Raw genomic sequence first — 24,917 nt, 5'->3', positions numbered from 1 at the left:
CGACCCGACGAACTGGACCCGTGAGAGTGGGGGAGGGAGTCCAGGGAACAGAGTCGACAGAGAAAGACGGATAATTCAACGCGGGGCAATTTGAGGCCTCAGCGGCGGCACGACGATATAAATTCAGTAAACGCCGTCATTAGGGCCAATCCGAAATACCGGGCGTCTATTAAACCTGGAACTAAGATAATTACGTGTACTGGCTGTCCTCCCTTCCCATCGCTTTTGCGACCGCGGACGGGGGTCCGACGCGCTTCCCAGCTGCATTGTTGCGCTTCTTGCCATCTTCTCGGCTACCACCGATCTGCCCCCTTTCTGCTTTTCGTTCTTCACGGACCCGGGGACCTTCCCCCTCCCCCGTTACTCTTTTTCTTCCGTGGCTTTGATCGCCACGACGATGGACATCCTTGTTCCGAGCTGTGTACTCGTGGTTAGCAAGTGAAATTCTTCGCGACCATTTACACGGACTGGATGGGGGGCTACGGGATCCATTGATGACAAGGGCATCGTAATAAATCCTGGTATTCGTTTGTAGTTGCTTTTAATAGGTCTTAATAGGCTGACGCGTACAGCGGTTCACTCTTTTTCTAGAACGAAGACCGTGAAAAATTTCTGTATTTTCGAAAACACGAGGGGAGAATTCGTACCAGAATCTTCTTACCTCATAGTGATTGATTAGATAATTCCCGGTACGTTTAACGTATTTGAGAGAAAAATCAATAGGCTGTGTCGATAGTGTAATCAAAGAAAATAACCGATGGAATAATTAATGTATAGTATATATTAACGTAGCTCGATAGGGCGTTGGAAATGTGAAAGATTACACGAGTTTGCGAATGAGTCGTGCACACGGTTTTAATGGTAGGTTCGCGGACGTTTGGATAATCGCGCTCGTTTCCGTGCATTTAAATAAGTTGATGAAGATTTATGTATCAGCCTGAAGTGCAACGCCTTGAGTTATCGAGGCAATATTTATTTATTAATTAATTTCAGCCCCCTGGCTAAGAAACCGACTTGATTTACGCATTAATTTTCACTTATTCTTTCATCCTTGTTGCATCGAATATGAATTTTCTTGCCTCCCGTTCCTCGATTATTTTAACGCACTTACATAATCCAGAATATCCTCTACGGTCTAATTTTTTCGTCGCGTTGCTCGATTTACGACGCTAATTAATTTCCAAAATAGGTCGAAACAATGTTGCTTCTCCTTCTACTTGATTTCTCCAGTACCTTCCGACAAATTCAAATACCCTCGGTTTCTCAATTAGGGGAATCGAGGCACGCGTGCCTATCGCTTCTACGATCGAGTAAAATTTAATTCAGCGAATTCGCCCGTGGCACGATATTTGTAAAGGGCCCAGGCGAGGCGACATCGCCGCTAACAGCGGCATTTTGTAAAAGTGTTCCCGTGTACGCTTTTATGTAACACGTCGTAGCCTGACGCGGATCGCAGATGGTCCAGAGTCTGCGAAAGAGGCTCCAATGGAATCTCGTCACAACTGTACAAGCACACTCGCGACGAGGCGGCCTGAGGGAGCGCAGAGGATGAGTAAGAAACCCTAAACTACGTTTTTAGCTGGACGTTACATTTGTCGGATACCGACCACTCGGGAGCCGAATTCGTGGTCCCTTGTCGCGGGAATGTTTCGGGAATGTCGCGAACTTTTAAAATGTTGCGCTGGAATCGAGTATCTCGAATCGTTACCGTGGTCTATGATCTACGACGATCTAGGAAAATAACACGAATTCCCATCGAAACGTACGTCCTTTTTCGAAAGCAGATTCTCAGACTTTTATTCGTCCGATAAAAACAATTTCGATTATCGGAATTGGACTCTGTAGCACATGATAGAATTTTATTAACGTTTGTATTGGTAAATAAAATAAATTTGTCGTTTTTACAAATATTTAATATATTTTATTAGCCGTGTAATTACAAGTATAAAAGCTGATTTCTGCGTTCCTTCTCCGAGACTTTACGGTAACTATTATTTCTCTGCGTACATGTCTCTAGCGCGCTATCGATCACAGATTATGACTGATCGCCGATTAGTATATTCCGACGATTTCCACACGCACGGGGTTATAAGCATGTCTAATCGGTAAATGCAAGTCCCCTTGGACGGAAATCTTTTTCCTGGCGACAGGTTCGCATCGCTGAAGGGGAACGATTCTGCGTTTCCTTCAGCATTTACAACCAGCGATTACGGGAAGATCTAGTGCCCTGTACCGACCACATAATTCTCGCAAATTATCGTCGTCGACCACACTGGTTGTATCTGTTGATGTTGCCGCTCTGTTCTACTTCGTAGCACGTTAATCATGGTAAAAAATTCTCGTGAAACGTCAGCAAGTTGTTGCCGGAGCGTATAAATTATCAACGATTTTTTGTCATTCTTCGGGATACTAAATTCACTCTGATAGTATTTCCAGCTTTCGTTCTATAATACGTATTCTGAATGTTCAAATATTATTTTCTGTTGATCAGTACTATAGATTTTAATTAAATTAATTAGTTACGCTATACATATAGAAAAGATGTGCATTCGTTTAATGGATAGACTATTGATTGATATATTAATAAGCAGAAAGTAGTAAAAAATAAGAAAGTAGTAAATCATACACACATTTTTCGAAATTTGAGGTATAATTTGTTCTATTTCCGTGACTTGCATATATACGTCTTCCTATATGGCATGAATTTTCAATGTTTAAAAAGCAAGAGTTATTTCGGTAGATACAGATTTAATAATCGATAAATACTTAATATTTTATTAGCTCCGTCGCGTTCCCAAGAACCCGAAGCGTCTACTTTCGGGCTTTTCAACGTTGCCCAAGATTCGATCGTCGAAGTTTTCGTTCCTAACCGCGAAAATCGACGCTACCGGTCGAGAAAGTTCTCGGTGGCTACCGAAATTCATTCCCTTATCTTATCTTGAAGAAAATTGGACGCAAATGACCGGACCGATACGAGTGCCTTAATTAAAGCGGAGTCAAGTTGGCCGCCTTCGTTCCGCAAAATAGGAAACACTATTCTCAAATGTAAATTCTCGAGGATGAGGTACAAGACGCTCGTTTGTCTAATGAGAAATACACTTTGGCCAGGAAAATTAGAAAAAGAGAAAGCAATTTGTGCGGTTTTATCTCCTTTTGAATCGTTCTTTGGTCAAGTATTTCTATTCGGCTGTGTGATAAGCCTGGCAGTAATTTAATACTTTATTACAAACAATCGTACGAAAGAAATTACTCGAGAAGAAAACACTATTTATTTTTCTACGGAATATTGACGATATATTTTAATACTTTATTATAAAAAGTCGTACGAAAGAAATTCTTCAAGAAGGAAACACTGTTTATTTTTCTACGGAATATCAACGATATATTTTTTAATGAAACTATCGTGTAAGTAAGGATACTTATGTTTCCTGCGTCGATCCACTCCTGAAGGATTGTATCGCGGTAGATTACTTCGAAATTTCTGTCGCGTAGACGCGGCCGGAAGTTGCGACTATTTATTTCGAAAGTTTCCAACGGCTGGACGTCGGCTGTACACGTACCTGGGGAAACTTGTGATTTGATGCTCGTGTACGGAATAAAGAAGTTTCGCGAGAGGTTAACCGTTCCTGGGCGCGGTAAGTTAATGTCACGTGGGAAATCTTAAGATCGGTATCGGTCGAGTCTCCAGCGAGCGGAGTTTAATTTTACGCATCGTCGACCGTCATGGCTGCGATGCTGAGGCCGAAACGGATTACGACGATGCACGCGAGATGCTTCGACGGTTTCGTTGCAGTGTCATGGCCAGTTCCATTGTCCTTCTTTTTTCATTCACACGTCGCTGATTTTCTGCATTTGCATGGGACGATGCTAGAAGATAGGTATACGCGTGTAATCAAAACCGTGACAAAACAGGGCCAGGAGGGTCACGTGCCTCTGGGCGCCATGTTACGAGGACGCAGATAGGCGACCTTAAAAGCTAAAAAATGTTGATTAACTGCGTCGAAACTTTGCCTATTATTTGGAGAATAATATTATTTTTTTCAATAACTAGGATATATGAAACTATTTTTTACGATACTACATTAATAGAGACATGTATGTTATGATACTTTAAGAATAATTAGAAAACGAGCTCAAAAATCTGTTTGATAAGTGTTAATAGTCTGCCAATATTAGATTGTTGGTTTTAGTTGAGGTTCTACGGTTCCGTTTGGTTAATGCGTATAACAAGAAAATATTATTTTTCATGTTAAATTTCATTCTTGTTGTTCACATTGTGGATTATACGTACTCGTGTAATTAATCTTGTCGTTATCTACTCAATGTCAAATCATATCTGCTTTGAGAATAGTAATCTTATTTAATCAACAGCAATTACGTGTTGTAGTCCGTGAATTAAATGCTAGTATTATCTTTTCTAAATAATTGAAGATAATATTGAGTAATTTGTACGCTTTTGTAAATAATTGAAGATAATATTAAGTTGTAGAATAGTGCTCGTAGTTTTCAGAAGAAACATAACGATAGGCAACAATATTGTCTGTCGATCGCAGTATTACATTTCGTTAATGGTCACATGCCAGATTTAAAATGTTATTATCTTTATTTATCTTATATTTCAAAATATCAGACGATACCTGCGTTTTTTAAACGGAGATTCGAGCTTCTGCTCTGTCTCAGTTCCAAATGAGTTTGACTTGTACACTGTGCTTAGAGATGTTAAACATGTTTTATTGAACGTTTGATATTTTCTTCGTGATTTCTACTTTTGAAGTCTCGTTAGAGTTCTTTTTTTCGTATTTTATATTTAATCATGTACTTTTACATTTTCCTTGGTGCCCTGTTCGTCGAATGTAGCTTGACAGGTTCTTGTGTAAACAAGGTGAACGAGTTTCTGCAGTTAATCGATCAGAAGAGTTTCCGGTCTCACGTGAAATCCCCTGAAACTAATTGGATTTTCTGTTTAGGCGAGTCTTAATTAAAAAATTAATTAACTCGTTCTGTTAGCGTGAATGATTTTAATTTTAAAGTGATGTCTGCCCTCGGTTGAAAATATTTCTAGCGCGATGTTCTTTGTTTGTGTACATTTGGTAATTAAAAATTACAAATATTCTTTCAGAGCACATTAATATTTCTGTCTCTTATTAATACGTTAATTGAAAAATATATTGGGACTCGTGGTCATCTTGGTTAATTGGAAAAAGGAATATTCTTATTCAATTTAATACTAAATAATTATTCTTTGAAAAATACAAATTGAAATGAAACGTTCTCGTTTATAAAAATTCAAGTGTCTAGCGTATGCAATTATGCCTACGATCATGTATGTATATAATAAATATGTTCCTCTTACGAGGTATGAAAAGGAATATTACTTTAATACATTCATAGGACCGTTATGACAACTAGAAAACAGATTAGTGGCGCGTCGAATAGGAAGATAATTAACATCTCTTCCTTGAAAGCAATTTCCTTTAAGAGCTGCTATGCTCTTTTACTCGCTTCATTTAGCAAAAAGAGTTCCGTCCTTAACCAGCAATTCCTCAAAGTTATTCCCCGTCTGTGTTTGTCACACACACGCACACAAACATCAAGACAACCGTGGTACAACTTTTTACTTTGCCAGTCAATCAACCTCGATCTCTCGGTAACAGCATTACGTTCCTAATATCATATATCAACTGAATCGTTCTAATCCAGTAATTTACATCGACATCATTTGAATAATAACACACAGCGTTGATTATATATAAAATCCAAGAAACTTTACACACGAATTCCGTTCAACCAGAATTTCTGAGCTTCATTTTTCCGTAAAACTCAAGGACTATCGACACCGTTCTATGACCCTTTTGCCATCGTCCAAACATCTTGCTTACAAAGGCGTGTTTTCACAATCCGCTTCCAAGGAACCGAAAATGAGTAAACAGGGTTCCAGAAGGCTGATGAAGACTGCAGAAAAGAGATTGGACGAGACTGATAGCAGGCAAAGAAGTCCAGAGGAAACAAAAAGAAATCAAGAAAGACTGAAAGATACTTTTGAACGCGTTTTGAGAGGATTATAGAAGATTGGAAATCATTGAAGATGAACTGAATGAGGAGTGAGAAAATCCGACGAAGAAGGATAGGGATTATTGAAGTTTGCAGAAAGATGTGGCAAACTGAGATAAAGTAAAGAGGATCGGGATTATAACAGATCGAAGAAAATTCCGTAACACCAAAAAGGATTTTGCTTGGTCCGACGGTTTGTAATTTTTGGCAACTTTACGCTCGCCGCGTCGAAAAGTTCATCAGGAAATTCTCCGATTTAATTTTCCAAATGCCTCGCGCCTAGAATCTCTGAAATTTCTGGGTTTGGCGTTTGCGTTTCTCGTTCTGCTCCCGAAAGGCGCGCCCGAGCAGACAGTCTGGCCTGAATTTTGTCGATGGTCAGGCGTGATTGTCGAGACGAATTCAGTCGGAGAATCCAGCGTGTCGGGTCGAGTCACCGGGGACCTGTTTCGGTAAACGACGGAACAGGAAGCCGAGGCGTCGCGCGTTTTTCGCTTATTGGATGAAAACAAATAAGGAAAAACTCATCATCCGACCCGACTCAACGACGCCGATAAAACGAATCGAGCAGAACGGTGGCTCACGACCGAACGTCTATCTTTTTTTACCCGTCGTTCTTTTTTTCAACCCTCGTTTCTTCCGTGCTCATTGCGCGCGATCGCCATTGTCCTTCGATCCCCAGCTCTTTCTGGCTTTCGGTTTTTGCGGCCTCCTCGGACAGCGTCCTCGGGAAATTATAGTCCTCGCGCATCCGACGATTCTGCGAATCTCGCTGTCTCGCCCGATCGTTGCAATTAGCGACGCCCTGTTACGCGGAATTCGTTATTGCGAAATGACGATTGCGCTCTGGGAGGCGTTCGACACGCACGATTCCTTCGCTACGTTCCTTTATTTGGAGCGTTTCGACGCTCGCTGCTAGTTGGAAGCGAGACTAATCAGGGAATAAAAGGTTAACGCAGTGATTGAAAACATTTTTTTAGATTTTATTACATTTAACTGCCCGCCAAACGAACTTTTCGTGCCTTTCCGTTCGCGCCGCAACCCCTCGGGCGTTCTGGATCGTTCTCCGCGTTTCTTCAAATTATTATATTCACTTGCAATATTTTCAACGTTCTTAAAATTTATCGTTATGCATTTTTTATAATAAGAATTATATTTTTTTAATTTGAAAGCGTGGAATGTATGGTAATTACAACTTGGAATTTAGTAGTACATTAATGATAATAATACAGAAAAATAATATTACGTATACCACATGCTATATTGTGATAATAAACTACGTTATTGTATGATATAAATAATATAGTAATCATAAGCAATTAAGCATTTATCTCTCGTATGGAACAATTTTCATTAACGTGTATAAAATTTTACGAGTCTGTCCAGAATAATAGTTCCGGTTGGTAGGCTAATAGTTCGGGTACTCGTAGAAAAAGCGGTTGCTATCCGGAGAATTTTACGACAGTCGGCGAAAAAACAATCTGGTCACATCGGTCCGCAGGGGAAGTTACTTCAACCGAACAACCAACGTTATATCTAGTTATCCCGGTGCCCAGTAAATCATGTTCGCGTAGAGAAAACGGTAGGTTAACTATGCAAACGATTTTGTGCTATAATTTGTTTTTATTCGTCAATAATTGCTCAATTATATCTGGTGAAATTAAAAAGATCAACTTTTTTCTCCGTCTTCCAAAAGAAAGGATACAAATACTTGGTACACACTTGGTTTACTTCTAGCATTATAGATTTTTTTACAAATATCAAAGATAGACAAAATATAATTTTTTGAATTTACAGGGTGTTCGGCTACCCCTGGGAAAAATTTTAATGGAAGATTCTAGAGTCCAAACTAAGACGGAAATCAAAAATATCAATTTCTTCATTGCCGCTTCGTTAAAAAGTTATTAAAAAATTAAATTAAAAAATTTCAAATCGTTCTGAAAAAATTATTTTCGGTTAAGGGGGTTAATTACAATCATTTTTGGTGAACAGCCATACCCCCCGAAATTCTATGCACTTTTCAGGAAAAAATTCGAGTAGGTGCTGAAATTTTTCGGTTGAGGGGGTTAATTACAATCATTTTTGGTTAATAGACATACCCTCTAAATCGTGCGCATTTTCGAGAAAAAAATTCAGTATGGGCGGAACTTTAAATGTTAATAACTTTTTAACAAAGCCTCCATCAACAAATTGGTATTCTTGATTTTCGTTTTATTTTGGCTTCTAGAATTTCCCATTGAAATTTTTCCCAGGGGTGGCCGAACACTCTGTATAATAAAAATTTTCCTTTGGCCCTCGATTTATAGTAAATAAAATAAACTACACTAGTACGAAAATACTTTGTATATCAGTGTAGATCTCTTATCGTCCGTGGTTTCTCTTCTAATATTTTCGCCGTGACTGGAGGTTTTCAGGAACCTTAAAAGCGACTGGATAACGCAAAGGGGTGGCACTCGGGTTATGGGTTGTCTCGAGAGGTGCTTCGTACGACGTAAAGTACGTTCCTTGTGCATGAAAATACCGAGGCAAGCGCTGTTCCTTGCTTCCCTTTAAAATTGGCTAATAGAAAAAGAAGAACTCCGAAAGTACGCGTATATGAAACGTGCTTCCATGTTATACGAAAACGTTGAAAAAAACACGTGAAAATGATAGGTGGGGAACGTTTCGTTGTTCGTCGATGTAACTGGAACAGTGTTTGTCATTAAGTCATGCAACGTCGACATCAGCGAAACGTGACCACTGTTTGCAAATTGATACCATGATAAAGATGCAAATGCGTACGCGGGTACACCCTGTATGCAAAGCAACGAGCTCTGTTGCATCCCTTGCGGTCGTATCCAGTGACCGGGCTCTATAAACTAACACATTTCGGTTTCCTTTGATCTGCGCGCAGGTCACTCGTTGTTCCTAGCTTTCGTAAACGCTGATACCTAGGGAATCGCCCAAGGGTAATTGGATTTTGCAATTACATGAAAATTTCATTACCACCAAAATTAATTATTTGATAAAATTGTCGACAACCTAATATCGCGTTCCAAAACACATCGCGATAGTCACACGTGACAGAGTTCATTTTATATTTCTTCTGTAAAATATTACGAAATTCTCTAGTAGTAGAAGCCGATTTAAAATTTCTAAATAGTAACAAGAAAAAAGTTTTGTATTGGTTATCGCTAGAAAAAAACAAATAAACGTTATGCAGTGAGCACATTAGTACTTTTACTGCACAATTATTTCGAGTCGTGATTCGATGACTCCATGCACGGAAGCAATTGTTTCTGAACGAACAAAAATTTGACGTGGCATTGTTCGTCGCGAGCGTTGTCGTCAGCACGAGTCCTCCGAGCATCGCGACGATAAAGATGCAAATGTGCACGGTGTGCAGGCTGACGCAGGCGTAAAACATAATCCCGCGATTAGCGCCAGCTGAAACTGAAGCGGTTCCTCGCCATAGACGATATGTCCTCTCGAAACTCGCTTAGGGTTCGTCCCTTCCAGTTCTGTCTTTCCAAGTATTGCGAAACCCTCGTGAAAATCCACTCAGCTTAGAATGCGTCTTCGCTGAACGGGGTGTCCGCGAAACGTGCCCCGGACGAGATTAACTTGAATTGCATGGTAATCCGGCAATAGTACGAGAATTTGATAACAATTTCCTCCCGTGATTGAATTACGTCAAATTTTATTTATCCTGTTAAGTTTTAGCAAATAATATTTAACGATGTGCATCATTGATATTTCTCAAAGGTCCTGGTGATTCTTCTGAAAGTTCTCATTTTCTATTCAATTGATGCAACATAATACGATTCCATCTTTGCTTATTTCGTTTCCAAGTAGGTTCGTTTCTTTTAACGAAGCTATTGTTCTCGCTGGCATTGCTACGTAATGCAACCCAATCTTGTTTGCGTTGTATTATATATTCTTCCAGGTACATAATTTCTTTCAACGACTAAATTATGCAGTTCTTTTCACTGACACTAGGAAATTCCTATTTCTTAATTGTTTAAATTAGCTGAAAAGCCAAAGAAATGTTTGTTTCATCCAGTCAAGGAAAAAATATTTCTTACAACCGGGGATGATTCTACGCCAGTCGCAATGGAACGTCAGGGGTGGTTGGTGGATACATGGAAATTTTATGTCTGGGGGGGGGGGCAACATCCAGAGCCTTAATCCTTTACTATATTAGTCGACAGATGCATGGACGTTTAGGGCAGATGTTCGTCAAAAATAGCGCGTTTCGAGCGTCCGTATCATAAACCCAGACTTAGAAATGGCCTAACATATGCCAATGGTTTATGTGGCTCTTCCGCCTCTGCTGGAAAGGAGACCGATGATATCTAGCTTGGGATATCCCGACTGAAGAGTCGCACTTGCAAAGTGGATTACAGAGTTACGGGGTCTGTGAGTGGCTACTTCGAGAATGTTACGATTCCTGCACATCCGGCGCACGTTGCATTGTTATCGTCCGCAAGTTAAGGCGCGTCCTTGGGACATTGTGCCCACGGTTCTCCAAGTTTCCCTGCAAACTTTTTCCTCGAATCCTGTTACAAATTGGCTTATCCCGGTCTTTCTCCCCTGATAACAAGGACACTGTATTTTCCGCGCGGAAATAATCCAGCCAGTTCCCAAATTTCGCCGAGACGAGCGTTCTATAACCCTTATCTTGTCAGGTACCCGAATGTTCATTTCTATGAATTTAAAAATCATTTCTATTTTGAGAACAATTTACGCAAATTGCAATCGTATTACGTTTCGGTACAGAAATTAATATTTTTCGTTATACTAAAAACCAAGTTCCATGAATTGCTTGACAAGAATTATTTTCCCTCCAGAAACTAAACACACTCCTGGACGGAATTTCGCTTAACGAAAGTCGCGTGCTCGAGTGTGTATTATATTCTGATAAGTGCTCTTAGATACTCAAGCATCCGTTTTGAGAGAATTACGGAATGTAGGTCATCGACCACCCAAGCCAGCGACGGTAATAAGATCGATTTAATCTCGAAAGGCCATTCTTACGCCGACCGAATTAATCTTATCGAGCGTTCGTGTTCTTATAATCGCGTAATTATCGAATTTAGCGTTCCACTTGACCCCGGGTCGCGTCACAGTTCGCGACCAGAAGGAACTCGGCGATTCGATCGACAACCGTGTCCCTGCTCGAATCTTTCGCGATTTATCACGAGTCGTGTTAAGGTTCGACAATCTGTAACACGCGAACTCAGCCATTTACCATTCACCGCAGAATCTTGTTGAACGCTTCAAACTTACGCGATGCTTTCTCGTGTCGAGATCTGTTTCCCTTCATTCGATTAATCGAACAGCAGAAGCCACTACTACTGTGGCCATCCGTTAGGGCTGTCACGATTTGTTTTGCGACCCGTCGACGTCGATTCTGAAAAACGACGGAAGCGTACAGGTTTGTGTCTAGTTTCGCTCATGAAATTCCAGATACTCGATGCTTGCTAATTTGCAGACTGGGGAAAATACTAAGATTTGTGGTATTACGAATTATTGCTCGACAGTCGCCGAATCAAATCGAATAAAAACAATTTAGCCTGATTTCCTCTCTTTTTTATGGAGTCTAATTACTTTGATGTAATTCTATTTCAACTTTTTTGCAAACTAGCGATAGAAAATTTAGTTGAGAAAGATTCTATTGGTTCTAAAAAATATTTGTGTTATTTTGTTCGTTCGTATTTGAATGTTGGCTCTTTTCCCTCGGAAATTAGGCGTTACTCGTCAGTGCTTGAACGCGAATGACATGCACGTAATTGGATGAGGAGCTCAGGTGGTGCATGCTCGCAGAATTTCACTGGAGGAAGCAGGATCAATCGAAGTCGGTATCGATAAGTCTGTTTACAAGCTGACACTGTCTCGCGTCGTTAGCTCGTCGTGCTATGCTCGTTAACGTTCGCGGATCGCTTCGGCGCTTAGTTGCGTAATTAAGCAACAGTCCACTCGCTGATCAGACAGCTACCACGTTTATCTGATCCCGTGTTACTTAATTCCGATTCCTTTCGGTCCAAGTTATTTATTTACAGTAACTATGCATGTACTGGTTGTTCGAAAAAAAGTCTTTTGGAAGTCTCGATTTTAGGTAATTTTTAAAGTCAAGAATTATTTTATATTTGTAGATCAAGAGTTATCAAACTTTTCTTAATTTAGTCATCTTTCAAAATGACAGTGTAATTTTTATGCAATCTATCGTCTTGATTATCGGTTAACTAATTTCTTTCAAATTTTACAGATATGTAAAATACAATAGTTTGTTTGATTCTATGACAAATAAAAATTCTTGACTTTACTGGACCTCCTTGCACCATCTACGAAGGGTTTATATAATTATCTCGCGTTAATTGCAAAATATGGAACTCCCATCATGCTGAAATTATCCAAGGCTTCGAGTAAATTGTTCATTATTACGATAACTTGCACCTGTCATTTCGTTCGCTGGAAAAACTGGTCCCAGAAATCCTGTCCATACGTTCAAAGAAAATCTCGCTCGATGGCCTGATTCAATAATTGCGTGGAGGTTTTCATCTGACCATTCATGGCTATTAATAGCATCTCCACCTTAATTGAACGTGCCCGGCATAAATTTCTTAGATTTATGTATTTCTTACGAACTGTACGTTCCTATGTCAGTAACGTAGTTCGCGATTGTAATCCCTTAAATATTTGATTCTATAATTGTAATTCTTATTTTTCTATCTTGTATATGTTGTTCGAAATTTTGGTAAGAATGTTGCGTCTGATCGTGTACCCTCTGTAAGATAGACGGGAACGTTAGAATATTCGGTAAACCGACCCAGCCGATCTCATTTTCCTAGTTGATTGGCTTTTCAAATCCTCTTACCTTGACGCGTTTTCCTGCAAAGTATTTCGGAAGGAGTAACGTGGGTTTCGTTAAAGGATGCTTTTGACAGTACAGGCAGAATAATTTGAGACTTTAACAAGTTTCGATATCTCACCGGATACGTTGACGGGTACTAAACGAAGTATAATAATATAAGATCGAAATAAACAAACAGGTATATAAGCGATGTAGCACATACATCGATCCGATCCAGCAAGTTTTCCTCTACGTTAAAAGTGAATTGAATAGAGCAATTAGGGACGACTTTGGTTCATTTATCGGAAGAAAAATTCGTTCATTTATCGAACTAATACTGTAATTTTCACTGGGCGACTATAAAAATGATCTCTTCGAGTTCTCTGGAGCTATTGTCGGTACCAATAATCTTCTAGTCCCATACATGGTGCCTTCCTCCATCTTTGGTCACGCTATCCTTTGTAGCCTTAATTGTTCTCTTCGAAAGCCACTCTCCTTGCACGTGGCTCTTTTCAATGGTTAACGTTCGGTAACTTTCCTTTCTAGAATCTTTAGGCAAGGAACTGCTCACATTAGCTTACATTATTGTAATGGATGGCTGTCGCATAAAAGTTAACACACGGTATATAATTTTAACACTAAACCTACCGGCACTTCATGTATACCCATTCCTACCATGACCGGTCAAATGACCAGTTTTTCTTTTTCTCTTTTACGAGGCAACGTACTTTTAATTTTTGCATTATATGTGTAGAAAGTCGTGTTTTGAAGTTTGTTCGTAAGATATCCTTCTCTTTTATGTCGCATATTTTTTCTTAAGGCATTGAATTTTAAGAACCTGTACAAAGATATTCAATGCTTTTACTCTAAATGTGCATTAGTACCTTAATAGTATTAATTTTCATCGGACAGAAGATAAAACGCTCTTGAAAACAAATTTTCTTTCAAGTCGATACCGCAGTTAATTCCAGAGAAAACAATTATTTACGAAAAAATGTCATAGCAATTATGCAAACACCCTGTATACAAATTTAACACGTTCGCTGCCAACAACGAGTTATCTCGTAGGTCGAAGTTTGTGTTTAGGCGCAAACTACGAGTTAATTCGTAGAACGTTTTTGTTTTACCTACGCCACATACGATCAAACTTGTAGTATTTTCATGTTCTTTGAAGGTATCTGGCTTTGGGAATTAGAAAAGATATAACAATTTGGCGGAATTCAAGAGATTTATTATAATTAATATAAGTATAATATAAGTAATTATAAAGTAAATAACATAGGAACTGTAAAAATAATCAAGCAATTAAAAATTATCTAAATTCAATATCTTTCCCATAATACATGTTTTGTATTTTTATTTTACAATTAATTAATTAAAATTTGTTGGCGTGGTGGAACCGTTTTTGAAAATGTCGCTCGGCAGCGAACGTGTTAAATTCATTTTCAATTAAATAAACAATTTATGATCCGGTTTTATCATACACCAGTCGTACGATCAACAGGAATTGCGGAAACTTCTTTGAGTATGTAGCTTCAAAGTAAATTGCAAAATAAACATAGAACACAAAATAAATTCTAACAGTAGTTACGTTCATCGGATAGAGGATGAAATGCCCTTTAAAATGAGAGGTCGAACAAGGCGATAGCTTTATTAGTTCCGAAGATATAGCGATTTTAGTTTTGCGTCGATGCGGTGGCTAGTTACGGAGATATAAGGGTCTGAAGCTTTTGTTTACGTTTATTGAGTGAATGAACTCGCGCGCGTGAAAATAGTAAACAGTGCGTAGTAAATTCTTGGAAATACTACGCCCGAAGCTAGGTCACTCGGTCACGAGTCACGTACGAAAAAGAGAGGTCCGGCGCGACGCGTCAGACGGAGACAGAGATAGTCAAATTAAGAAAAATACCCTTTTACATAAATTACGATATCTCGAAAACGGAAAGTCCGATCGACAAAAACCAAAAGCCATTTCAAAGAGGAGGCTCTGCCGCTGCTAACGGTGTCTCGATCATGGAGAAAATGCTAATAATTTCGAAACTGCAGGTAATTAAAGTTTTACTAATTTCAATACGGGTTAGTAGTTTGCTTTAACACGGTAAGAGCCATAAGAGAATTTTTTTAAAATTACCTATTTACATAAATTACGATATCTCGAAAGCGGAAAGTCGGATCGACAAAAACCAAAAACCATTTTAAAGGGGAGGCCTTGCCGCTTCTAACAATGGCTCAATTATAGAGGAAACACTAATAGTTTCGGAATTGCACACGTCTAAAGTTTTAGTATTTTTAATGCGCGTTGATAGACTGTTCTAAGACTGGAAACTGAAAATTCTCTCCTTTAATCTTTAATCTTACACATATATTTCCTACTTACATCGAAAGCTAACCAGAATTTGATACCAACTTTTGTCTAATTTTGTATAAAAAAATATAAATCATTCAACCGGTCACATGACCCGGTCGTGATACGCAAGGCAGACTATACAGGGTGTTCGGCCACCCTTGGGAAAAATTTTAATAGAGGTTTCTAGAGGCCAAAATAAGACGAAAATCAAGAATACCAATTTGTTGATGGAGGCTTCGTGAAAAAGTTATTAACAATTAAATTCAAAAATTTCAAATCGTTCTGGAAAAATTATTTTCGGTTGCGGGGGTCAATTACAATCATTTTTGGTGAATACACATACTTCCGAAATCCTACCCACTTTCGAGAAAAAAATTCGAGTAAGTGCTGAAAGTTTTAGGTGAAAAAAAAGACTATCAAATCACTTTGAAAAAATTATTTTCGGTTGCGGGAGTCAATTACAATCATTTTTGGTCAATAAACATACCCTCGAAATCTTGCGCATTTTCGAGAAAAAAATTCAGTACGATCGGAACTTTAAACGTTAATAATTGTTTAACGAAGCCTTCATCAATAAATTGGTATGCTTGATTTTCATCTTATTTTTGCCTCTAGAATTCTCCATTAAAATTTTTCCCAGGGGTGGCCGAACACCCTGTATATTTATCTCAGAAAACAAACAATAAGAATAGAAGTGAATATTGTAAAATTCGTTGCACGTGTACTATAAGAAAAGTCGTGAAGTTAATTGGCGCTAAAATAATATTGTGTGTTACAAATTTTAAACCGAATTTTAAAAACGGTCATTTGACCCTCGTGGTAGGTTTAGTGTTAAGTTTCCACAAGTCCTTTATAGCAGTGGTTCTTGATCTTTTCTTTTTTCTACGAAACTCTAAGACCAGGTGTTCTTAAATATAAATTAAATTAAAGTTTTCTACAAACTGCAAAAATCAATTAAATCGATACTGAAATACAATATATTTGATGACAGAAAAATTACAGTTTAGTCTTAAGTTAATTCCTAATAAATGATAAATAAAATTTTAATGACAGTAAAAGAATGGTTTGCCGAATCTCCTTTAAGTAGAAAGTCACTGGTTCTCAGTGGGTTAATTTGTGAGTAGTCGTCAGTTAATCTGAGTCGTTGGAAACTTAGGTAAAATACAAAGAAACGGTGGCACGGTCGGTGGAAAATGAAAAGGCTCGCGGAGGGTGCGATCGCGAGACAACAATCGCAGGAAAAGTCGCGTTCGCTCGGTGCAGTTCGCGGTTCGCGTGCATCCAGGCGGAGCCCGGTTCTATGGCCGATTACAGCGTGACAAATTATGTCACGCTAAAACGCCGCCTTACGCCCGACCAACAATGCAATCGTCCCCTTTCCTTCTTCGCGACGTGTGCATACACGCGTGTCGCCCCAGCGAAATAAAGCGCAACTTATGCTAATAGCTGTCCCGCGCAAACGCACAAATATTCGCGGAGAGAGTCGTCCGTACAACTGCGTTTCCGTTGTGTTTGTTTGGTGAATGTTCGCAACAGTGGGTGTTGTATTGCATTGTAGGAAATATTTTTAAGGAAACACGAGGGTGCTCCAATTTTTCAATGTTTTCTTCCACACAATAGCGTTTGAAGTCGTATCGGTTACAAAAGTTAGCGACTGTGAAGTAAAATAAAAAACAAAACGTAAAAACATTACGTGTATACGTTAAATTATTATAATAGAATTTTAGGCATTCGAATTTTCTTTGTTATTAAATTTCATTTATTCGAGTAGAGTTGGAGAAAATCGACAATTTGTTGAAATATTTAAGGATCTCTTATAATTTTATACGATTCTTACTGTAATACTCTTGATACGTTAAGTACAGAGATTTAATGAAATATTTGCATGTTATAGGATATAGCACATAACGCACGAGGTATAATCATATTCATATTAGGAATGTATTCATGGTCTGCTGTATTATATTGCAACGGTGCTACAAACGTTGAGATTTTCCTCATGTTTTCGCCAGATGCAACCACTACCGCATACTCTTGAATTTATCATGCCTCCGTTACTTTTCTCGTTGCTCTGATCCTTGTTCGAACGAAGAATTCACTGTTCGCAAATTTATACAGTCTGTTAAAATTATCAAACTATTTGTCGTTTTAGTTTAGTTTATATTAATATGTAAATGTATATACAAATAATATAACAAATATTAAAACGAAGAAACAAAATTTTTAAGAAATATATAGTTAGTTAAAATAGGTTAGGTATGAGTAGGTTTCTTTATAAAAAAAAGTAGCAAAAAGAGAGCATAATTCATCCTTATCTGCATTTGAATACAATCAATATATAAATTGTAAATAAAAATAACATAACAAATATTAAAACAAAGAAACAAAATTTTTAAGAAATATATAATTAGTTAAAATAGGTTAGGTATGAGTACGTTTGTGTATAAAAAAAATAACAAAAAGAAACCTTGCATCGGCCGGGAATCGAACCCGGGCCGCCCGCGTGGCAGGCGAGCATTCTACCACTGAACCACCGATGCTTATACTACAACGTTTCAGTCTCCGACTTTTGCTGGAATTAAAGTATTCCATTGTAGATTTAATAATACTTTTCTTAATGAAATATTATGTTATAAATATATCTACAATTAAGATTCATAGAAAACTTTGTAGAGCATTTCTTTCGTGGCTAAGATTTGATGATTAATTTACAATATAATAGATGCACAGATTTCCCAAGTTTTTTATTGCTTTGCATTATAATGTTAAAGGTGCTCGTTCGCTAGTATGTTTTAAATAAAACATGTTAATCGAAGGTAATTAAAAATGTGACCGTTTATTCCATACTCATACAACGTATAAATCATACAATAAAGATCTGGGCGATTAATCAACTACAATTAGTTTTGTTTATTCTAGCCATCTGATAAATACTGTTTAAATTTTATTTAAATGGATGTAACGACATTCTTAAGGCTGCAATACATTTTTATTTTTTTCTTATCGTTGAAGTACGATCCTCTATTATAATTTTGGAATTATAAAATAGGAATTAACGATGATTAAGCGAACCTTTCGATGCAATTCATATTGATAGTATCGTGTTTCGTCGCTAATCACAAGCGTTTTTAAATCATTCTGGTCATTATCGCTAATTTAAATATTTTTGTCGTGAAGGACTCTCGTTTGTTTTTCATCGTCGTTCGAAGTTCGTGGAACAAAGCATGTTCAGATCTCTTGCCATTTCAAATCCTTGGTCATGATGCGGTAAACATGATTTATCGATACCTGCGATGTTCTCGATGAGTCTCGCGAACGTACAACGGTCGGTTTTAATCAATGCCTGCAGTTTTTCCATTACTTCGCCTGTCCGAGTGCTTGAGGACCGCCCGCTGTGTTCGTCGTCTTCCAACGACTCTCCACCTTTTTTAGACTTTGCATATCACTCGTAAGCCATTGTGTATAAAAGTGCTTGTACTCCGTAAGTCTTTTGCGCGAATTTTACTAGCGTAACGTCTCCGCGAACGTTTTTTTCAAATTCATACAGAATTTAAGATCAGTTCTTTGCTCCAACATAATTTTACAACGAATTCCGTAAAGGTATTTTCAACAGTACACTGATCCAGAAAGGTTTTTCTCCCGGGAAAGTGCATTCCAGGTAGATAAAAAAAAATGAAAGTCTGTTGTTGACGAGTTCAGAGAGCATGGTGGATGAGCTGAAGTTTTATAACCCAACTGGGTTAGTTTCTGGACGGTGATGTATGAGATGCGTGGTCGGGCGTTGTCATGCAGTAGTATAGATCCTCTTCTATTGACCAATGCAGGTTGTATTTGATGAAGTTTTCTATATATCTAGTCCAGCTGTGCGCAATACTCTGCATCTGTGACAGTTTCACGAGGATTCGGAATGCGGTAGTGTATAACTCTTACCGAGTTCCATTATATAGCGACCATTATCTTTTTTTGATGGATTTTTGACGTTGGAACTGTTGATAAGATTAAAATAGATTCTGTGAAATAGATTTATTGTATACACGCGTGGTTAGAACTCGAAGAGAATTTTTCAATTACCCACTGTATTGACTTCCTATGTCTGGCGGTACTCGGCAAATAGGTCTGCAGACTTTTCACTTCAAGGGTCACATCCCTGGGGGAGTAGTATCACAGACGAGGTATACAAGTAGACCTTAGACCTTATGAACTTTCATGACCTAATCTGATTGCCATACCGACCTGAAAATTCAAAGGTGATTTTAAAGTCCTCTTCTCATGGATGACAGCCAGTTAAGAAACTATTCACTGAATTGGTAATGTGAGAAAATCCCCATAAATATTGTCCAATGTTCAGACGACCATAACTCCTACAATAGTGAATATATTTCATTGAAATTTATTTATGAAGTAGAGCTCATGAATACCTAGAAAAACCTATTAAATAACATTTCCGTAGAGCGTCAAACAAATTTATTAAAAATCATAAACAAATTTTTAAGAAAAATCCACAGGGAGTAGATGGAGAAATTTTTCAGTGAAAAAGAAAATTTCAAATCATTCTGAAAAAATTATTTTTGGTTGCGAAAGTTAATTGCAATCATTTTTGGTGAATACATTTACTCTCGAATTCCTATGCACTTTCAAGAAAAAAATTCTTTACTGAAAATATAATGTGCGACTAGAAATGATTCCCCAAAATTTCATGCGTGTGTTTAAAAAATCATACCAACCAAGTAAACAAAAAATAACAAAAGGGAATTGCAACCTCATCACCAAGATAAATATCATTGGATTCCATTATTGGTACCATTTGTTCAGCAAAAGACTATGATTTAAAAATTCTTATTTTGCGATGCCACCAGTATATGCAATTAAATTATAAAAGATAACGTTGATGATAAATTGAACGCGTAAAGTTTCTAACCAGTACTACAGGTGGCGACAGATCGGTCGTTCGACCATAAAAGGCTTAGACTCAGGCAGTATGAAGGACCCAAGAGAGAAGTTCCTTGCACCAACTAGTGTCTGGCGAGTCTACCGTACTCGGTCCTTTATGACTCGGATAACGATGAGAAGGCTAGTTATTCCGAGTCTGAAACCACCTAGTAGTGGTGCACCAGGGTGTAGAGCGTGTTCGTGATCTTTGGATCAAGAAGATTATAGGCTAAACAACCTGGGTACTCCTGAGAGCTACGGTGTTGAACCGACATTCACTGTAAAGTTTTTAGTTACGCTCTATACTCGACGTTCGCATCCGACAATAACGGGAAAATGGACTCCATGATTTTTTATGACAGTGTTATACTTCAAGTGCATATATCGTCTTAGAGTGTAGCGAAAAATGAATGAAATATGACTTACGCGGAATGAAGATACAATATGAGACGTGTACGAGTCTGGCCATGAAACGACTGGATTAATGCTTTCAAATATTTTATTGAAAAATTGTACAATGGAAATGTTATCCCCTTCGATATACTCTCCTCTTCCATCCTTCTCCCATAGACTGTTCGTGAACTTGCTTTTGCTTTCACTGTATCTATAGAGTCCAAACTAATGTTTCTTTTTCTCACTCGTTCACGAAGGGGTTCTAAAACCTTCAGATAACATGCTTGGTTAACTGTCTACCAATCCTTCCAGTACGTGGATTGGTGCTTAAAAGCACAGATTTCGTCGCTAGTTATTACATTTTCTATCAAGTTTTATATTTCCAATTGTCAACGAGCCAACTCGTGCGTCTCAACATCTGAATTTCATCCTCTCGCGTAATAACCGTGAAAGAGAGAACAGCCTGGGAAACTTTCAATATCGTTAGACCAGCTCCATCCGCGAGACTGACTTATAATAATTACATAACACTGCGCGAAGTTCGCGGCTACAAGGAGGTACGGGCTGCATTGTTGCTCTAATTAAAGCCGCGAGTTAGGGTTAGGACGTCGCGAGGTTGGATGAAAGAAGAACGGGGGGTGAGGTTGACTCGGTGAATGGGGTTGAAACGAGAGCCACTTGCTTTGCGCCAAAGTTCAGATCCTCTCCACCGTAAACGCTCGTTATCTCTGATCTCGTATCACCGGCGTAGACGAGATTCTCGCGATACGAGTCGCTCCGGAGTCGCGAGCGAAAGTTATCAAGGCGTACGCTAAAATGCTTATACTTTACAAGATAACCGTGCTGGATACCGGTTATGCCATGACGTCGAATAGGACCCGCTAATTAAAACGTTTCCGGAACCGATTCGTCGCGTTTTTCGCGAAGAACTGTTCCGTTTTGAGAAACGGATGAGGCGAAAGGGTTGAAAGATTCTTTTAATCTTTCCTTCGTCTTGGGGGAATAAAACGAAATTTCTTTTTAGTTTCGATCCATGTGTTTTGGGCGAAGGTAATTTCTAAAGGGATTCTATTTGCTGAAAACTCTGGAACAATCTGTGTATTTCTTGTCTGGTCGTGCAGGTAAGAGCAACCAGGTAACGCCGGGAAATTAATGGGGGAAAGTTAAATGCATGGACGGAGTAGGTAGATCAGGGATTAAGTAGTTCCGGCGGGATTATGGTAATGTTGCGCCGCGATACGGCTCGAATGTTTTTGAATAAAGTTTGCGTTACGCGAGGCGTAACAAGCCGAGTGGATTGTTTCCCACATTGCTCGAGACGCTCCGCGTGAAAATGATATTCCAGGGCAAAGGAATTAGGATCTTGTTACACGACTGATAAGGAGTTCTTTGAACCCGCCGTCTAAGAAGCTGTTTCCGGAGCGTATTTGCAACGATGTCTGTAAAAGAGTTCCTGTTGTTTCTAAAACTTAATCTATTATAAGCACCGTGCTCGACATTGTTAATAATATCAGTTGACGTTAAACATTTCGTCCCCGTCGAAGAAATATCCTATAGGTACTTGACTCTAGAATTCTCGCGAGTCTGGTGAATCGAAACGCACGAGCAAAAGAACCTCTAATTCCGTCGGTCATCTTTCCAAATCACGCTCGATCGGATTTACGGCTTTCGATTCGTCGGCGTCAGTGCCGGGAACGAGACAGGCGGGTTGAGGGATCGCTTTCTAAATCTCGAATAGAGTAGGCTTACACCGGGACTGTCGCGATACGAAGTCGTGGCCGCGACTTTGAATCCACGTCCAGCGGAGGCGCGCACGATGGCGTAGCCAAAAGGGCAGACGAAACGAAAAAGTTCGAGAGGCCTAATACGCGAGAACGGCCGTGTAAAACGTCAATCCGGCAGTTCTGGTAACGTCCCCGTCAATCAGTGTAAGCCTCTTTTCGGGGGCTTAAGACGATGACTACGGATCGACGACAGAAAAGGAACAGGTAGAGCGCAGCGTAAATGTTTCGAAGACAGTTTGGGGGATCGCGATGGAATGCCTCTCGTTGGCCGTCTTTTAGCGGCGCAGGGTGGTCCGTTTTTTAAACGGCGATTCCCTCTCATTGACGGGAACATTCATTCATTGATTAACGCCCACTGGGAATGGACCACTCGCAAATTAAGGAATTTGCTGGATTATAGACGTGGCTGGGCTATTTACGTGTTCACGGTTTAATCGAATGACGAAGGTATTAGAGTTTTTAACGAGAGTTTATTTTCTACTGAACTGACACGCCGGAGTAATCAATTTATTTATACAGGCCGTTAAAAAATTCCCAACGTTTGAGGATTTGTAGGCAATTTCCAGAAGAGCCTTTTTTGCTAATAAATCCAAGGTCTGCCCGTACGGTAAATTTGCCTGCGTGACAGGAACGAGAAAAAGGCACAATTAGGGGAAAATTACGAACTTTGTTCCCATGAACGCATAGCGCGATAATAAAAAATAATTACTCGAAAGGATGGGCGATACCTATTTTGTATCGATTCGATATTCGAGTGCTTCTCGTTAACGACTCTTCATTGATTTTAACACAGATTTTGCATACGCATTGGTACAGAATACTAGATAAATCGAGGTTGTTTAACACTCGAATGGCTGCGTCCGGGTCCGTTCAGATCCCACTTTAGACGTAAGCACTCGCTTCCTCGATACTTGGTACGCCCTGCCTTGTGTTTACGTTAGAGCAATAACAAAACAAACAGGGCTCAGAGGACGCATTTCTCGACAGTATTCTGTGAGACCTTTAAATGTCAAGTCGTATTCTGGATCTTGTTAAAATTTAGATCATCGTTATTTGAACGTGTTTTGTAAGACAAAAGAACAATCGTCAGAAGTTTTTTACGAGCTGATAGTTAGTAAAGATAATAGTGACAGTGAAATTTCATCCGATGAACAATGTTCATCAAAGTGACGAATATCATATTGAAGAATTTGACGAAACTCCAACGGACAATAGAAATCGGTAAAAATAATCAATTATATATAATTTTATGTGAGCTTACGGTCCGTCGTCTGAGTGTTAAACAGCTGAGGCATACCCAAAATTATAGTGTGTCTAACTATAATTGCAAAGTTGATGTTCCTAAAGGACTAAACATCGAGTAAGAATTGTTCATTTTATACTATTAGAATATTGTCACTATACAGTGAATTTCAGACTTGTAGTATTCAAGAATGGCTACTGACGGTGGGAGGAATTTCTTCTCTAGTGTTTATAGTTAATGACATCATAGCGAATAAAGACCAAACTGCAATTGCAAGTTTGCTTCAGAGATCTATAACGTACAAATCAGGGATCCCTAGAAAAATTCGTGGTCCATTTTGGAATAAAAGCTGTACAATTTAACCACGGAAATTTGCACACGAGGAAGCATCTCCGCTCGCTCGACGACGTTCTCCTTTGAGTAATTAGCGTCTGCCGTCAGGATGAGGTGTCGATGAAGAGTATAATTAATCTGGGTTTATCCTCTCGATGAGCCCCGGCTTGAGTTGACGGCCTTTAATAAATGCTAGCGGTATTACGCGCCGCAGAATATCCCCTTCCACGGGCAGCATCGACATTCCGAATAATCCACGATAGATTTTCACGAACGAGGCGGGAATCCTCGGCGTGCAGTATGGCCGTCGCGTCAATAGGAATGTTCCTTCGACTATAATTTGTCGCAGGTGGCCGTCCCGATCCGTTCAGTCTCCAAGAAACCCGAGTCTTACATCGGGATCCGTTCCGCCTTGAGGCCTCGTCGTTTTGTCTTCCCCGAGCTCCGCGAATCCCGTTTCCCCCTTTTCCCTCAAGATAAATGCGAGCAAAGGGAGAACGACGTTTATGCTCGCCTTGAAATTTCATTTCAGTTTTTAGCGATGATCCCTCTTCCCTGGGCGAATCCGGGAGCTTCAGCATCCGTAATCTCGGTTCTCTGTAATTAAATTCTTCCACTTTATTTCGTCGGATCTTGTCGCGACACGGTCCTTCTTTATATCTCTTCATTACCGTGCTGTTTTTGCGCGTTACGTGCCTTCGCGTCAACACCGACCGTAATTCCAATTCGTTCGCGTTGTCATCCAGCCGTTGACACCGAAACGGACTCGTAACGTCGAACGAATTAATTTTTTTACGCGAAATATTTTCATTTATTACCGAGCGTTATATGTTTTAAAGCGTACGCGGGACTAAAAATCATTCTTTCATCGGTTACCAGTACGCAGACCCTCGATCATACTTTTCTTTGTCTCGAACCCAAGGAAAATCATTTTCTCTAATTACGAACTTTATTTGATCCCGTTCCGCGTTCGCCAATGATCGTCGGGTAAGTTGGGTCGCCTGG

At 39.2% G+C, this 24,917-nt stretch overlaps 1 protein-coding gene and 1 non-coding gene across 2 annotated transcripts in view; one reads left to right on the top strand and one right to left on the bottom strand.

The window, feature by feature from the left end:
- Positions 1 to 24,917, top strand: part of LOC143345741 (mannosyl-oligosaccharide 1,2-alpha-mannosidase IA-like) — an 831,836-nt gene that overhangs the window by 51,647 nt on the left and 755,272 nt on the right. The gene's annotated exons all lie outside the window — the stretch shown is intronic.
- Trnag-gcc (transfer RNA glycine (anticodon GCC)) lies at positions 17,700 to 17,770 on the bottom strand. Its single transcript has one exon. It is a non-coding gene; the product is annotated as a tRNA-Gly (tRNA).

This window comes from Colletes latitarsis, chromosome 9 (genome assembly GCF_051014445.1).
Source record: "Colletes latitarsis isolate SP2378_abdomen chromosome 9, iyColLati1, whole genome shotgun sequence".
NCBI classification, from domain to species: Eukaryota; Metazoa; Arthropoda; class Insecta; order Hymenoptera; family Colletidae; genus Colletes; species Colletes latitarsis.
The sequence above is the reverse complement of the archived record's forward strand: the minus strand, read 5'-3'. Positions and strand labels throughout refer to the sequence as shown.